Raw genomic sequence first — 12,413 nt, 5'->3', positions numbered from 1 at the left:
ACTTCATTTGGGCAAGTTTTGGTGATTCTCCCCTTGCCAAGTCCGAGATGAGACTGCCAGCTGGGATAAAATATGTAACAATTGCCATTAATATTTTGTTTCAAGATTATCAAACTCCACTCGAAAGCTTCCCGGCTTTATTTTGGGAAGACGTTATTTGATCCAGATTTCTGGATGTAGAAGACCTACGTGGTTCAAGTCACCTGCTTTAAGTTGTTTAATGGTTCTGGCTTAACTGGAACTCAGACTCTAGTTCCTAATGGTTCTTGGGCTTCCTTTGTTTGATCCTCTCTTTCTGCCAATTAGCTGGGTTTGAATTCAAAAGCCTTTTTCTTTGATGCCAGTTATTGTTGGTTATCTTACTAAATTCTCCCTCTAGAGCTCAGTGAAGGGGCGAGTTCTCAGTCTTCAGCCACTGGTGTCCCCTGTCGGGTCTGTTGGAATGTGATATGGGTGAATTTTTCTTGGAAAGAAGTGCCTCAATAATCACTAAGGCCCCTGTGAACAGATCCTAAAGGGACTTTTCTTACAGCAAAATCTGCTCTGTAGCCAGTATTTTTGTGATGAATCTTCATTGTGCTGCTACAACTTACCTTGCTGCATAGGTCATCCTGTCATTGGCATCTACAGTTTTCAAACTGGTGACTGGAAAAATAACACAGACTTCTTCCTCCCTCCCTCCCTCCCTTTCTTTCGTAAGCTACCACGTATTAAGCTCTTATTCTGTGCCAGGCACTGTGCTAGTCTTTTTCACAGAAGATGCATTTAGTTCTCACAACCCATTTTATAGGTGGAGACTGATCCATACAGAGAGAAATAACTTGCCTAAGTTAGAGGTGGTAAGTGTGGGAAGCAGGGTTTGAACCAGATCTGTCTGATTCTAAAACCTGTGTCCTTAAGGGCAAAACTTCTGATACAATATGGGGTTTAAACCAAATCAGAAGGGAATCAAGACAATTCCTTTTTTTCTCTTCCAAAGATTTTACTTTCTCTAGAATATTTCCAACTACTGTGATACTCATTTGAAATCTAAAAGTTGGATTGTCGTGGCAATATTCTTTCTCTATTCCCAAAGTCAGAACCCTGATTAGCCAAAACAAATCCTAAATCTCTAAGCTGCTAATTAAAAGAAAATATTGTTTTGAACATAGTGAGGTCCTAAATCAGAAACCAACTGTACTGTACATCAGCAATAGACTAAATAGTTATTAAATGCCAAGCTATGGGGAACAGGTACTCATTAAAGACAGACTATCTAATTCTTCCGTGATTACTACACAGTGATTGTTATAATCGAAACGCATATGCCAGATGCACAGCACATTGTTGTTAGCTTAGCTCAGGTTAAGCATGGAGGTAGAAGATGCGAGAGTCATTTGTCTTCTCTTTACTGTTGCTCCCAGCGGAATGTCGGAACATGAATTCCACATGGGAAGCTGAACTCGATTGGCCCCTTTCAACGTGTGCTTGATGAGGTGTTTCTGATGGGGCTTTTATTGGTCAAGCTTGAAAGATCATCTTTTCAGAAAGGTCAAATTTCCCATCATCAAGGAATAGGGAAATCAGGCTAGAAACTGCTAGGACTTCCGTTGCTAGGTTTCTTTCTTTCTCATTTCTTACACATAAGATAGAAATATAAAAAATACTTACAGATGACAGGTGGGATGTTCACATGGAAATAAGACTTTATTATGTTTCCCCTCTACTGCCTGCGGTAATTATGTGCCTGAATGTAAGGAAAAGGTGAGCAAAATGCATGAGGCAACAAATACAATTCACTTTTTTCTTCTACCACAGCCTCCTAGGACCCATCACGTGATGGTGAATCAACTACAGATTCTGAAGTTGAACAGCTCTGGGCTTAAACCCTGGCAACTTCCCTTACTGGCTTGATTTTGGGCAAGTGCCACCATCGCTCTAATTTGTGATTTCCCATCTATAAAGTAGGGATGAAAATAGTACCTATTATAATAAGGTTACTCTGAAGATTAAAAGGATTAATGTCTGTAAAACCTTTAGCATGTGGTGAATATTGTACAGATGGTAGCTGTTTTAAAAAAATTTATTATCACAGAAAACAGACTAGTTTGTTAGTTGTAAATACTGAAGAAATGGGGATAGAAGTTCATAAAGGGAGTGGGAAGATGCTACTGGGACGCCCTGATACCAATTTTATGTAAATCATTTAACAGTGTGCAAAGGATCATATTCTGAGTCTGTGCTCTGAGAGAGGACTGAATCACTTCCATTTCTACCAGTAAATCCTAAAGGCAGTAACGGGGCACAGACCAAGAAATCCTGACCGTCTACCTAGTAGGGGCTAATGCTAAAGGCAGTAACGGGGCACAGACCAAGAAATCCTGACCGTCTACCTAGTAGGGACTAATGCTAAAGGCAGTAACGGGGCACAGACCAAGAAATCCTGACCGTCTACCTAGTAGGGACTAATGCTAAAGGCAGTAACAGGGCACAGACCAAGAAATCCTGACCGTCTACCTAGTAGGGACTAATGCTAAAGGCAGTAACGGGGCACAGACCAAGAAATCCTGACCGTCTACCTAGTAGGGGCTAATGCTAAAGGCAGTAACGGGGCACAGACCAAGAAATCCTGACCGTCTACCTAGTAGGGACTAATGCTAAAGGCAGTAACGGGGCACAGACCAAGAAATCCTGACTGTCTACCTAGTAGGGGCTAATCTCCTTTCCCTAATTTAATAAAGTAGGATAATGTTGCAGTGGGTGTGAAGAGAGAATATGAAAGTGGCCAGAGTGGGAAGTGGAAGTGGTAGGGAGAGGAAAGGCTCTAAGGTCAACCCCAATCTGCGTTCTGACCTGTGACTGGAACATCATTTGGTATCCAATGTCCTCTATCAACTTGAGTCCCCAAGCAGAGGTGACATACGAGTGCCTAATTTCCATTCTCTTAATCGGCCAGGGCAAGGTTTCTTAGCCAGGTTCATCCTGAGGGCAAAAACTTGGGTGAGGTTTATGGAGGGATGGTATATTCTCTTAATACAATGAGGTAGTGGGAAGCTGTACTACCATTTCTAGACCCATAGGAGGAGAGAAATTGCATTAGGAAGCGCCGTGAAGTGGAGGGAAATGACTTTGAACTCTACAGCTCAGCAGGTAGTCACTTATTCCTTTGACGGGTGAGCAGAGAGGCTGAGAGCAATCTCGGCTCCATGGACAGCCCTTGAATGTACTTGTGTTCAGTAATGTAGGCCATCAGAGACCTTTCTTCTTGTCTCTAGGTGTTTCCTTTCTACTCTGTGCATGTTTTTGGATGAACTCTATTCAGCCTCTAGATTAGCATTTTGAAGGCATCCTGCTTTTGTTTAAAAATGAAATCACCACCTGAAGTATCGGGCTACTGCTGTAGATTATTCTTCAGGTTGTGTTAGGACTCCTCTGCCGGTTCTTATAAACCCTGTGCCTTGCTGAATGCATTCATTGGCCTCCCATCTTCTTTAACGTAAATGATTCTGTCAAATTCATTCCAACTTTCATACTCGTGTGAGTTTGGTGTGCTTCTTCTAAGCAAGCCAAGCAAATTCCCCAAATGCCAAACTTAATATGGAGATTCCGGGACTTCCCTGGTGGCGCAGTGGTTAAGAATCCGCTTGCCAATGCAGGGGACACGGGTTTGATCCCTGGTTTGGGAAGATCCCTCATGCCGTGGAGCAACTAAGCCTGTGCACTACAGCTACTGAGCCTGCGCTCTAGAGCCTGCGAGCCACAGCTACTGAGCCTGCACTCTAGAGCCTGTGAGCCACAACTAATGAGCCCGTGTGCCTAGAGCCCATGCTCCGCAACAAAGAGAAGCCACTGCAATGAGAAGCCTGCGCACCGTGAAGAGTGGCCCACACTCACACTCGCCGCAGCTAGAGAAAGCCTGTGCACAGCAACAAAGACCCAGTGCAGCCAAATAGAAATAAATAAATAAATGAATTTATTAAAAAAAAAAAAAGATGGAGATTCCAAGGGGCATCCAGGTCATGGCTCTCCTCCATGCTATCCCTTCCACCCCCATCCTAGCTACAAACGGAAGGGGTTCTAATAACTGCTGAAAACAGGCCAGTGGACCCTGCCGAATTGTCCTCAATGCCCATGCAACTGCTAGGGTTTTTTTGTATCAGAAAATCAATGCTTATCCTGTATCCTCAACCTCTGAGCTGCATTATCCAGACCTGGTTGTCTTGTTCTCCTCTGCCAATAGATTTGCATAATTTTTGTGTGCCTTGTTTGATTTCCCTGTCTCCAGCTCTGTTGAGACTGTCTGTGGGTGGTTTCCCTGTACCGGGATGACAAGGGCAAAGGTCAGAAGCTTTCATGATTCATTTCCTTTTTGCTGCACGCAGTGGATGGTTTGCTGGGTGAGTCACTCACATGCCAAACACAGGAGGGTTTTTCTTCACATAGAGGCCCCCAGGCTCCGCTATGCCCTAAATTACAAGAACTGAGTTCTTACTATCTTCTTAAACTTGTTGTATTTATTCCGATGATTTCATAACCCCATTTGTATCTCCTATCTTTGTGTCTGATGACTCTAATTTGTGAACACTGCCTACCCCGTGGAGAACTTTCTGGTATCTTGTGGAGCCCCCACTGAATTGTGACTCTAGAATAATTAGACTCTTAAAAATATACCCCAAACATACTCCAGTATTAAAACAATCTCTGGTATGTCATCTGTACTGGAGCATTAACAGCAGTCTCCTCATGGCTCCTCTAACATCCACCCTCCTCTTTTTCTCCCAGAAAAACAAGTTATGGAGGGAACATAGATCTCAACAGGGAAAGATGTTGAAATACCTAGAGCTAAGCTCTGCAGTAAAGTGTATTTTCCTCAACGAAGGGAGCATTATTATTTTCTTTCTTTTTTTAACCTCTTAAAAATTATGAAATAGAATATACAAACAGAAAACATAAATGTATAGTATAATGAATAATTACAAAGCAAACACCCCTCAGTCCAAAAAGGAAACAACTAGCACAGAAGCCCCTCCTTTGCTTACCTTCCAGACCACACCCCCTCCTTCCTTTCTAGAAGTAACCACTATCCAGACTTCTGTGATAATCACTTCCTGGCTTTTCTGACCACCTATGTTTGCGAGGTTATTATTTTCTAAAGCAATATCACTTCTATCTTCTGCCGGCGGCACTATGTCATTCATTTGTATTAAGTAATGACCACAGGATGACATTGGGCTGGAGTTGTGTATACGTAATGTTCTTTTCCTCACCCCCAAACCCCAAAGAACTTCTTATCTGTGTTTTCTGTGTCATGAGCTAACAACATTCCTGGTAAGACACATGTTTAAAATGATGACAGTGAAGAGGTAAAATAAGCATGAAACTTTCCGTGGCCATTCTCCCACATTCTGGGTTTTCTGAACTGCAGGTAGAGTTAAATAATTTTGTGATGGGAAATAGGAACCCTCCTCTCCTCCCCATAACATCCTCCCTCTTTAATTTCCCTGGAAGTAGCCCAGAAAGTTCTAAACTATGCAGAACATGGGCATGAAGAGTACCTGTTTACTTGGTCCTGGACCAGCCCCTGCCCTTGACTTCCTGCTGTGAGAACATTCGTGCCATTTCAAATATCTCATCACACCCTTCACTGCAACTCACCCCAAGGATTCTTTGACCTTCTTTGGTCTGACACATTCTCTGTTAAGCTAGAAAAAAAGATAAGTGGCAATGGGACTTAAAACCTCATTCTTAACATTTTTGTTACCTTGTCTTCCTCCACTTCCTTGATTGGCTCAGGCAGGTTTGAGGACCAGGGAAAGGAAAACTAACCTTTATTGTATCCCTATTTTGTACTATGCACTGTTTTTTTTTTTTTTTAACATCTTTATTGGAGTATAATTGCTTTACAACGTTGTGTTAGTTTCTGATGTTTAACAAAGTGAATCAGCTATACGTATACATACACCCCATATCCCCTCCCTCTTGCGTCTCCCTCCCACCGTCCTTATCCCAACCCTCTAGGTGGTTACAAAGCACCGAGCTGATCTCCCTGTGCTGCGTCCCACTAGCTCTCTGTTTTACATTTGGTAGTGTATATATGTCCATGCCACTCTCTCACTTCGTCCCAGCTTACCCTTCCCCCTCCCTGTGTCCTCAAGTCCATTCTCTACATCTGTGTCTTTATGCCTGTTCTGCTCCTAGGTTCATCAGAACCTTTTTTTTTTTTTTTTTTTTTTACGATTCCATATATATGTGTTAGCATACAGTATTTGTTGTTCTATTTCTGACTTACTTCACTCTATATGGCAGACTCTAGGTCCATCCACCTCACTAAAAATAACTCAGCTTCATTTCTTTTTATGGCTGAGTAATATTCCATTGTATATATGTGCCACATCTTCTTTATCCATTCATCTGTCGATGGACACTAAGGTTAGTTCCATGTCCTGGCTATTGAAAATAGAGCTGTAATGAACATTTTGGTACATGACTCTTTTTGTATTATGGTTTTCTCAGGGTATATGCCCAGTAGTGGGATTGCTGGGTCATATGGTAGTTCTATTTTTAGTCTTTTAAGGAACCTCCATACTGTTCTCCATAGTGACTATATCAATTTACATTCCCACCAACAGCGCAAGAGGGTTCCTTTTTCTCCACACCCTTTCCAGAATTTATTGTTTCAAGATTTTTTGACGATGGCCATTCTGACTGGTGTGAGGTGATACTTCATAGTAGTTTTGATTTGCATTTCTCCAATGATTAGTGATGTTGAGCATCCTTTCGTGTGTTTGTTGGCAATCTGTATATCTTCTTCGGAGAAATGTCTATTTAGATCTTCTGCCCATTTTTGGATTGGGTTGTTTGTTTTTCTGATATTGAGCTGCATGAGCTGTTTGTATATATTTTTTTTTTCTTTTTGCGGTATGCGGGCCTCTCACTGTTGTGGCCTCTCCCGTTGCGGAGCACAGGCTCCGGACGCGCAGGCCCAGCGGCCATGGCTCACGGGCCCAGCCGCTCCGCGGCATATGGGATCTTCCCAGACTGGGGCACGAACCCGTATCCCCTGCATCGGCAGGCGGACTCTCAACCACTGCGCCACCAGGGAGGCCCTGTTTGTATATTTTGCAGATTAATCCTTTGTCAGGTGCTTCATTTGCAAATATGTTCTCCCATTCTGAGGGTTGTCTTTTCGTCTTGTTTATGGTTTCCTTTGCTGTGCAAAAGCTTTTAAGTTTCATTTGGTCCCATTTGTTTATTTTTGTTTTTATTTCCATTTCTCTAGGAGGTGGGCCAAAAACGATCTTGCTGTGATTTATGTCAGAGTGTTCTTTGTAAGTTTTCCTCTAAGAGTTTGGTAGTGTCTGCCCTTACATTTAGGTCTTTAATCCATTTTGAGTTTATTTTTGTGTATGGTGTTAGGAAGTGTTCTAATTTCATTCTTTTAAATGTAGCTGTCCAGTTTTCCTAGAACCACTTATTGAAGAGGCTGTCTTTTCTCCATTGTATATTCTTGCCTCCTTTATCAAAGATAAGGTGACCGTATGTGCGTGGGTTTATCTCTGGGCTTTCTGTCCTGTTCCATTGATCGGTATTTCTGTTTTTGTGCTAGTACCATACTGTCTTGATTACTGTAGCTTTGTAGTATAGTCTGAAGTCAAGGAGCCTGATTCCTCCAGCTCCATTTTTCTTCCTCAAGATTGCTTTGTCTATTTGGGGTCTTTTGTGTTTCCATATAAGTTGTGAAATTATTTTTTCCAGTTCTGTGAAAAATGCCATTGGTAGTTTGATAGGGATTGCCTTGAATCTGTAGATTGCTTTGGATAGTATAGTCATTTTCACAATGTTGATTCCTCCAATCCAAGAACATGGTATACCTCTCCATCTGTTGGTATCATCTTTAATTTCTTTCATCAGTGTCTTATAGTTTGCTGCATACAGGTCTTTTGTCTCCTTGGGTAGGTTTATTCCTAGGTATTTTACTCTTTTCATTGCAATGGTAAGTGGGAGTGTTTCCCTAATTTCTCTTTCAGATTTTTCATTATTAGTGTATAGGAATGCAAGAGATTTCTGTGCATTAATTTTGTATCCTGCTACTTTACCAAATTCATTGATAAGCTCTAATAGTTTTCTGGTGGCATCTTTAGGATTCTCTATGCATAGTATCATGTCATCTGAAAACAGTGACAGCTTTACTTCTTTTCCAATTTGGATTCCTTTTATTTCTTTTTCTTCTCTGATTGCTGTGGCAAAAACTTCCAAAACTATGTTGAATAATAATGGTGAGAATGGACAACCTTGCCTTGTTCCTAATCTCAGTGGAAATGGTTTCAGTTTTTCAAAATTGAGAATGATGTTGGCTGTGGTTTGTCACATATGGGCTTTATTATGTTGAGAGTTTGCCTTTCTGGAGAGTTTTTATCATAAATGGGTGTTGAATATTGTCAAAAGGTTTTTCTGCATCTGTTGAGATTATCATATGGTTTATATCCTTCAGTTTGTTAATATGGTGTATCACATAGATTGATTTGCATATATTGAAGAATCCTTGCATTCCTGGGATAAAACCCACTTGATCATGGTGTATGATCCTTTTAATGTGTTGTTGGATTCTGTTTGCTAGTATTTGGTTCAGGATTTTTGCATCTATGTTCATCAGTGATATTGGCCTGTAGTATTCTTTCTTTGTGACATCTTTGTCTAGTTTTGGTATCAAGGTGATGGTGGCCTCGTAGAATGAGTTTGCAAGTGTTCCTCCCTCTGTTATATTTTGGAAGGGTTTGAGAAGGATAGGTATTAGCTCTTCTCTAAATGTTTGATAGAATTCGCCTGTGAAGCCATCTGGTCCTGGGCTTTTGTTTGTTGGAAGATTTTTAATCATAGTTTCAATTTCAGTGCTTGTGATTGGTCTGTTTATATTTTCTATTTCTTTCTGGTTCAGTCTCAGAAGGTTTTGCTTTTCTAAGAATTTGTTCATTTCTTCCAGGTTGTCCATTTTATTGGCATAGAGTTGCTTGTAGTAATCTCTCATGATCCTTTGTATTTCTGCAGTGTCAGTTGTTACTTCTCCTTTTTCGTTTCTAATTCTATTGATTTGAGTCTTCTCCCTTTTTCTCTTGATGAGTCTGGTTAGTGGTTTAACAATTTTGTTTATCTTCTCAAAGAACCAGCTTTTAGTTTATTGATTTTTGCTCTTGTTTTCTTCATTTCTTTTTCATTTATTCCTGATTTGATCTTTATGATTTCTTTCCTTCTGATAACTTTGGGTTTTCTTTGTTCTTCTTTCTCTAATTGCTTTAGGTGTAAGGTTAGGTTGTTTATTTGAGATGTTTCTTGTTTCTTGAGGTAGGATTGTATTGCTATAAACTTCCCTCTTAGAACTGCTTTTGCTGCATCCCATAGGTTTTCGGTCATTGTGTTTTCCTTGTCATTTGTTTCTAGGTATTTTTTCATTTTCTCTTTGATTTCTTCAGTGATCTCTTGGTTATTTAGTAGTGTATTGTTTAGCCTCCATGTGTTTGTATTTTTTACAGTATTTTTCCTGTAACTGATATCTAGTCCCATAGTGTTGTGGTGGGAGAAGATACTTGATACAATTTCAACTTTCTTAAATTTACCAACGCTTGATTTGTGACCCAAGATATGATTTATCCTGGAGAATGTTCCGTCAGCACTTGAGAAGAAAGTGTATTCTATTGTTTTTGGGTGGAATATCCTATAAATATCAATTAAGTCCATCTTCTTTAATGTGTCATTTAAAGCTTGTGTTTATTTTCATTTTGGATGATCTGTCCATTGGTGAAAGTGGGGTGTTAAAGTCCCCTACTATTATTGTGTTACTGTCAATTTCCCCTTTTATGGCTGTTAGCATTTGCCTTATGTACTGAGGTGCCCCTATGTTGGGTGCATAAATATTTACAATTGTTATATCTTCTTCTTGGATTGATCCCTTCATCATTATGTAGTGTCTTTCTTTGTCTCTCGTTGTAGTCTTTGTTTTAAAGTCTATTTTTTTTCTGATACGAGAATTGCTACTCCAGCTTTCTTTTGATTTCCATTTGCATGGAATATCCTTTTCCATCCCCTCACTTTCAGTCTGTATGTGTCTCTAGGTCTGAAGTGGGTCTCTTGTAGACAGCATATATGCCGGTCTTTTTTTTGTATCCATTCAGCCAGTCTGTGTGTTTTGGTTGGAGCATTTAATCCATTTACATTTAAGGTAATTATCCACATGTATGTTCCTATTACCATTTTCTTAATTGTTTTGGGTTTTTTACTGTAGGTCTTTTCCTTCTCTTATGTTTCCTGACTAGAGAAGTTCCTTTAGCATTCGTTGTAAAGCTGGTTTGGTGGTGCTGAATTCTCTTAACTTTTGCTTATCTGTAAAATTTCTAATTTCTCCATTGAACCTGAATGAGATCCTTGCTGGGTAGAGTAATCTTTGTTTTACGTTTTCCCCTTTCATCACTTTAAATATGTCCTGCCACTCCCTTCTGGCTTGCAGAGTTTCTGCTGAAAGTTCAGCTGTTAACCTTGTGGGGATTCCCTTTTATGTTATTTGTTGCTTTTCCTTTGCTGCTTTTAATATTTTTTTCTTTGTACTTAAGTTTTGACAGTTTGATTAATATGTGTCTTGGCATGTTTCTCCTTGGATTTATCCTGTATGGGACTCTCTGCACTTCCTGGACTTGATTGACTATTTCCTTTCTCATGTTAGGGACGTTTTCAACTATAACCTCTTCAAATATTTTCTGAGACCCTTTCTTTTTCTCTTCTTCTTCTGGGACCCCTATAATTAGAATGTTCTTGAGTTTAATGTTGTCCCAGAGATCTGTAAGACTGTCCTCAATTCTTTTCATTCTTTTTTCTTTATTCTGCTCTGCAGTAGTTATTTCCACTATTTTATCTTCCAGGTCAGTTATCCATTTTTCTGCCTCAGTTATTCTGCTGTTGATTCCTTCTAGAGAATTTTTAATTTCATTTATTGTGTTGTTCATCATTGTTTTTTTGCTCTTTAATTTTTCTAGGTCCTTGTTAAACGTTTCTTGTATTTTCTCCATTGTATTTCCAAGATTTTGGATCGTCTTTACTATCATTACTCACAGTTCTTTTTCAGGCAGAGTACCTATTTTCTCTTCATTTGTTAGGTCTGGTGGGTTTTTACCTTGCTCCTTCATCTGCTGTGTGTTTCTCTGTCTTCTCATTTTGCTTAACTTACTGTGTTTGGGGTCTCCTTTTTGCAGGCTGCAGGTTCGTAGTTCCCGTTGTTTTTGGTGTCTGCCCCCAGTGGGTAAGGTTGGTTCAGTGGGCTGTGTAGGCTTCCTGTTGGAGGGGACTGGTGCCTGTGTTCTGGTGGGTAGGGCTAGGTCTTGTCTTTCTGGTGGGCAGGGCTGCATCCGGTGGTGTGTTTTGGTGTGTCTGTGAACTTAGTATGATTTTAGTCAACCTTTCTGCTAATGGATGGGGTTGTGTTCCTGCCTTGCTAGTTGTTTGGCATGGGGCATCTAGCACTGGAGCTTGCTGCCCATTGGGTGTATCTGGGTCTTAGCATTGAGATGGAGATCTGTGGGAGAGCTCTCACCGATTGATATTACGTGGGGCCAGGAGGTCTCTGGTCGTCCAGTATCCTGAACTTGGCTCTCCCACCTCAGAGGCTCAGGCCTGACACCAGGCCAGAGCACCAAGACCCTGTCAGGCATACGGCAGGTGAGTGGTTTTTTACCAAGGATATTAAAGCAGAGGAACCAACAGCCAGATGAAGAGATCCATAGGGTGAGGTTGAGAACAAAGAAACTTCAGTCCTCTTGGAGTTTGGAGCCCAGCACGGTGGCATGTGGAAGCATTCTGTTTCACCAACCTGGAAGCTCTCTGAAATCCCTCCTTTTGGATCTTAATGGTGGCTTCACTACATAGGCATGGTTGATTAAATCCGTAGGCATTGATGGTTTATTCAACCACCAGAAACTTTCTCCTCCTCCTGGGTAATCAGGGGCTGTGCTATGCACTTTTGGGTCCATTATCTTAGTAAATACTAACAATGCTATGGGCTAATTATTTATTGTCTCCATTTTGTGATGGAGACCACTGAGTTGCAGAGATTAAGTAACTATTCAGGATCACATAGTTAGAACTAGGCACAACCAGGAATTCAGAGGTCTGACTCCAAACCCAGGTTCTATCTTCTTCATCAAGCTGCCTCTCACTTCATTTGCCTGATGACCTTTGAGTGTCCTTGGCAATCACTTTTTAAAGTGCTTCCATTTCTATTAGAATGAAAAGTTCTTGCGTTTATTAGTAATAATGAGTTCAAGGTCCCAAACAGTTTTCTCCTCAAGAGCACTGGCTTAGGTTTGGGAACCTACAGGATAATGGGCTTCAGGTTATGGTAGCGCCATTAGGGCTGGAGGAAGGGTGGCCAGTCTTTGAAGCTCTCTTTTGAT

Source organism: Mesoplodon mirus (genome assembly GCF_964341445.2).
Source record: "Mesoplodon mirus genome assembly, chromosome: 11".
Classification (NCBI taxonomy): domain Eukaryota; kingdom Metazoa; phylum Chordata; class Mammalia; order Artiodactyla; family Ziphiidae; genus Mesoplodon; species Mesoplodon mirus.
This window is presented reverse-complemented; position numbering follows the sequence as displayed.